This window comes from Ictidomys tridecemlineatus, chromosome 8, assembly GCF_052094955.1.
Source record: "Ictidomys tridecemlineatus isolate mIctTri1 chromosome 8, mIctTri1.hap1, whole genome shotgun sequence".
NCBI lineage: Eukaryota > Metazoa > Chordata > Mammalia > Rodentia > Sciuridae > Ictidomys > Ictidomys tridecemlineatus.
In genome coordinates this window covers 18,310,187-18,316,186 of record NC_135484.1, presented here as the reverse complement: position 1 = coordinate 18,316,186, position 6,000 = coordinate 18,310,187, and positions in this window count along the sequence as shown.

Below are 6,000 nucleotides of genomic sequence, written 5' to 3'. Positions count from 1 at the left end.
TCAGCCAAAATAAACTTATTTTCTTTATAGAGTAGCCCAGCTCAGGTATTTCATTATAGTAATAAAGGAGACCAAGCACGTTGGTGCACCCTTGCAATCCCAGCAGCTTAAGTGGTTGAGGCAGGAGGATTGTGAGTTCAAAGCCAGCCTTAGCAATTTAACAAGGCTCTAAGCAACTTAGCAAGACCCTGCCTCTAAATAAAAACTAGGAAAGGGTTGGGGATGTGGCTCAGTGGTTGAGGGCTGCTGGGTTCAATCCCCCATAACACACACACACACACACACACACACACACACACGAACCTCCATTGTGCAACCTCCACAGTAAAGATCCCTGACATTTCATATTCATATACATTCAGGGAAAATCACGTAGCCTTGCTAATATTGGTAGTGTATTTTCACAGTGACAGTGAGCAGAATGAGGTCCTCAATTATCCAAAGAGGGCTTTGAGAAACTTCACCCCATCTCAGGAATGCTGAGCATAGGATCCCTTTCATTCCATTTACTGCTCCTTGGTTTACCTCTACCTGGAGCTGCACCCTCTTGTACCACAGGATAAGTGCACACTCAGCATCTGTGTGCTGCAGTTCCTGAAGGGTCAGGGGAGTGGATGGATTCACTGTGGGTGCTGGACATGGGCTGAGCTCAGTCTCTGCTCCTCCTTTCTGGTTCTCCTGAGACTGATTTAACCCCCATTTCATTATCTGTCAGGCCTCTCAGGTTCTAGCTGCTTTAGTGAGACTTGGAAGAAACAGTGACTAACTTGGGTTTGAGGCTGGGAACCTTTCCCCCAGAGACGTTTTTGAGGTCAATAGAATAATTCAGGATGGGATTGGAAGATACGTCTTGGATCCTGAAAGGGTTCCGTGTGAGGGAGCTGAAGAGGACAGGGAAGAAGGGCAAGTAGACCTTCCTTGAGTTTCTTCCTTTCACTCCAACTTTACACCAATCGAAAAGCTGATAGAACAAAATGCTAAAATAAAAATGGTATATTTGTTTGACTCCCATTTTTATTTTAGCATTTTCTCTTATTTAAATAAAATAAAATTTCTTAAAATAATAAGACATAATCTCACACATACCCTTAAGCTGATTTAAGTAGCTTAAAGTTACCAATAACTGCTCTGGGGACTAGAGATCACCAAGTTGGAGGAATATTTTTAGGGGAGAGGTTGTTTAGTTTGGAAAGAGGATGCTTCTTGTTCCTTCTGGTTTCTTTCTTATTGTCCCTGTTTTTTTAAAATTTTTTAAATTTTTGAGTTGTAGTTGGACACAATACCTTTATTTTATTTTTCTTTGGTGCTGAGGATTGAACCCAGGGCTTTGCACATGCTAGGCGAGCTCTCTGCCGCTGAGCCAGGAACCAGCCCTGTCCCTGTTTTAAAGGCCTCTGTGTTTGAATAGTACAGGAAGCTTAACCCAGCTCAGTCCATGCTGAGCTAAAGCAAACTGCTCTACTGGAATCAACTTGGCCTCTCCTGTTTTCCAGTTCACTCTGATAAAACATCTGGAGAGGTCAGAGTGTTTTGGAAGAGAATGGAAAGTGATCAGCATGTCTACGGCCATACCACCCTGAACGCGCCCGATCTCGTCTGAAAGTGATCAGCAGCAGGCACTATAAAGCCATTTTAAATTATTCTGGGAGAGCAGTTGTCTCCAGACTTTACCCTAAATCTGCAAGCTATGGGGCACGTTGAAAGTTAAAGTTCATCATTTACATGTTTTGCACCTATAGACTGAGAACCTTTCTTCTATGTTGAAGCAAAAACAAAAGCGAATGAACAAAGAAAGTAATCTCTGCGATGTCCTAAATTTAATTATAAGAGCTGGAGGATGGAGAGAAGGAAGGAGAAGAGAGCAGGGGAATGATTATAGATAACAGCTTTGGGCCAAACCAACAAAAGACTTGCCCTACATTTTTGATACATGTGGAGACCTTGTTTTAGAATTTCAGCTGGCTGACCACCAGGCACAGTGGTCAGGCTTACAAACCCCGACCAACCCAGAAGCAATAAGAGCTTCTCCTTCTGGAGATCAATCCCCAAACCTTCCCCATCCCTTAGTGTTTGGCCCCTCTTATCTACAGCAGATGTAGGTTGAATATGAAAAATTGATGCTTTGCTTCCCCAAACGGTCATTGTAAGAATGCTACTAGATCCAGCAGACACATTTCCACCTGCCGTCTAACCCTGGAAGTTGCAGAACTTGTCGCAGGGTCTACCTGGTCCGTTTTTGTCATCTGTACTGGCTCAGTAGACCCTTTCCTGTCAGAGAACCCTCAGCCTCAAGAGCTTCAGTGTATCAGTAGACCTCTCCCTGGCCCAGTATACCTAGCAGGAGGGGCGGGAGGTTAGGTCTTCCTCATCCCTCACAACCTTGCCACCACAATCTTGTGAAGCCCTGGAGATCAAAAACAGTGGTCTCATCCTGTCTATTCACTATTGTAAGCTCATGAGAAGCTCAAGACTACAAGGTGACCCTGTGTGAGTCTAATCCCAGGTAACCGCTCCCTGCCACACGCCAAAGAAAAAGAATCCCATCACAAGCAGGACGTTACATATACACCTGCATATGACCTTAGTTCATGCTGCTGGAACAAATACCGTAGCCTGGGGGGCTTCTAAACCACAGAATGTATTGCTCACACAGTTCTGGAGTTTGGAAAGTCCAAGATCAAGGCACCAACAGATTCAATGTCTAGTGAAGGCCGGTCTCCTCCTACATGGTAGAAGGGCAAAGGATCTCTCTTGGGCCTCTTTCAGAAGACCACTAGTCCTTCTCATTTGAGCATGACCTAATCACCTCCTAATACTATATAGCACTTTGGGGTGAAAGTTCAACATATGAATTTAGGGGGACATTCAGAACACAGCATATACATACCATAACACATACACACACATGCACCGTACAAACATAAGATCATACACCACACATATGTTCCACATAACCACCACAATATTCACCCGTACCACACAAACACAGACCATTCCATACACTCCACATCATACACCAAATCACCTGTTTTTTTCACTACTGTGACTGAATTTTAAAGGAGGAAAAGTTTTGAGGGCTCACTGTTTCAGAGGTCTCAATCCATAGACAGCAAGCTCCATTCCTCAGGGATCAAAGTGAGGCAGGACATCATTGTGGAAGAGAGTGGCAGAGGAAAACAGCTCACATGATGAGCAGGCAGCAGAGAGAGAGAGACTCCACTGGCCAAATAGAAATGTATACCAAAGCCATGCTCCAATTCCAACTTCCTCCGGCCACACCCTAACACTTCAGGTACCACTCAGTTAATCCCTATTGCGTGACTAAATCAATGATTGGGTTAAGACTCTTAGAACCCAATCACTTCTCCTCTGAATGTTCTTGCATTGTCTCACATGTGAGCTTTTGGAGGACGCTCCAAATCCAAACCATAACAGCACCATGATACACATACATACACCCTGCCAAGGCACCACACATACATACATCTCGAATGCCAGCACACATGGTATACACACACACACACACACATATAAATCTATATATATATACTATACACGTGAAACAAAAGAATTCATAAATCTCTACTTAATTCTATCACCTATCATGCCCTCTAATATTGCTTGTTTAATTCTCTTATTAAAGAAATACTAATCATAATATCATAAAATTCTAATAGGTAGTAACATGCAGCTTGAAACCCATGTTCTAAATATGACCTCATCTCTCATAACTCTGGTGCCTAAAACTGTTTTATGGAACCCACTAGGACCCCAAACCACCATCAGCAACAACATACCCTTGTCAATGGCTTCTCAGAGTGAGGTGGCCCCTTTACTTTCATCTAACTGAATCCAGCTCTACCCTGGAAACCTTGTGCTTCGGCCAGTGCCCTCAAGGGGTGACTGTTTTCTCTCCCACGGCCCTCGTTCCACTGACATCGGAGGGTGTTCTTGCTTCTCTTTGCTGTTTCCAGAACATTTTCGCTCTGTCTTCCTTAAAAGCCCCAGCTTTGAACTTCACATGTTATAAACTATACTCGCCCCTCCCCAGCATCCTTTATTTTATCACTATCCCTCCCTTGAAGAGTCTTCCTCTGGTACCTTTCCATTATAAGTATTAGTGAGGTCAGTAATATCTGTTAAATGACTGAATGAATTCACTTGTTCTTATTTTAACTCGGATGACCTCAGCCCGGGAGGGTACAACTCAAATGCCTCTACTTTTTAACCTGAAGATTTCCTTCTCTGAGACAGGCTGTCTGAGGCCAAGGCAGTGTTTCCCAAATGAAGTTCATGTAAGAGCCACCAGGGAGCTTTTTCAGTTAATAGAATATACTCTGCATGTCCTTAGAACTCACCCAGGCCCAGCAGATGGTGGGAACTGCTTCAGCAAGTCAAATACCAGATGGCACTTGGTGGGTCTGACCCTCTGAGCCTTTTAATTGCATTTCATTCTTCATGAGGATCAGGTCAGGCACTGTACCTTTCAAGTTTGCAAGGGCCAGGCCTCCAGCTGATCAACCTCTGAAAAGGCAAACTGAGTTTTTCATGAACCAAGATAGATTTTTCTCTTGCTTTTTCATTCTGGACATCTTAGTATTGTTGTTATGAAGGTCAGTAACAATAAAAGCCACTGCCTATCAGGTACCCAGTGGGCTAGACACTGGGCCTGGCATTTTTCTATATTATTTAATTCAAACCTTCCAAAAATTATACATGGTCGGATATTATTATGCTTCACTTAAAAATGACCAAGGCCTGCCACTCAGTTAACAGCCTGATTACAGATGTGCTCAGCTGGAACAGAACATCAGGACACACCACGGGCCAGGGGAAGGTGCTTAAGGCAAAGGACGTGCACTGTAGTCTGCTGCCAGGTAGTACTTGGTCTATGCTCATGGAAGGCAGTGGGACCTTTCTTGAAAGATTTCACATGCCCAAGTTCTCATCCCTGAAGATTTCTTTGAATAGTTTTGCTCTGACATCACCCTGTCATGTTCAGAAACCTCCCAGGACAGGATTGGTTTCTGCTGCTGGGAAGAAACATTCTAAAGTCCAACTTCAGACATTAATCTCGAAATTTCTCAAAGTGTTCTTTAAGTGTCATTTCAGATGACTTGGGTAACTGCACCCATGAGACCTGTGGATGGGAAACTGTAAACATGTCTGTGATGAGTATTCTCAACACATTAGAAAATCCCAACACCTGCCCTCAGCTGTGTCCTGTGTTCACCTCTTGCCAGATACACAGAGAGGAGGCCCGCAGTGGACATTTTATGAGGCTTACTCTTCACTACCTAGATGTGTCCAGATGTCTTTCCCCTCATCTTCTCCCAAACACAGTTAACTAAAATTCAGACCAATACTTTAGACTTTTGTTAAAGAATATGTTTACAGTTTCATGTCTACAGGCTTTTACTAGCTTAGTAGTTTATTGACATCTGAAGGGGCTTTATTACATGACTCTTTGAGCTGAGTAATCTCTATGGACTGCGTGTTTATGTCCCCCAATCCTCCGGCAAATTTAGAGGTTGAAACTCCAGTCCCCAGTGTGATGATATTAGGAGACACAGCTTTTGGGAGGAATTAGGTTTAGATGAGGTCATGAAAATGGAGCTCTTAAGAGGAAACTTAGAAGAAAAGGAAGAGAGAACAGAGCTCTTTCTGTCACTGTCATATGAGGATACAAAGAGCAGATGGTCAGCTGCGAACCAGGAAGCTGGCCCTCACCAGACACCAGGTCTGCAGGCTCCTTTTTCTTGGACGTCTAAGAACTGAGAGAAATATGTGTATGTTGTTTAAGATGCCCAAGCCTACTCTGCTTTGTTATGGCAACCCAAACGATCAGACTCTCAGGCCCCAAAGGGAGTTTCTTGGCTTTTTTCTCTAACTAGATTCCTCACTGGTTATGATGATGATATTAAAGTTCAGAAAGGTGAGCAAGGCTGCCCATGGCCTTGCCAATCTAAGTAGCAGAGGACAATGGATCTCATGTACTCT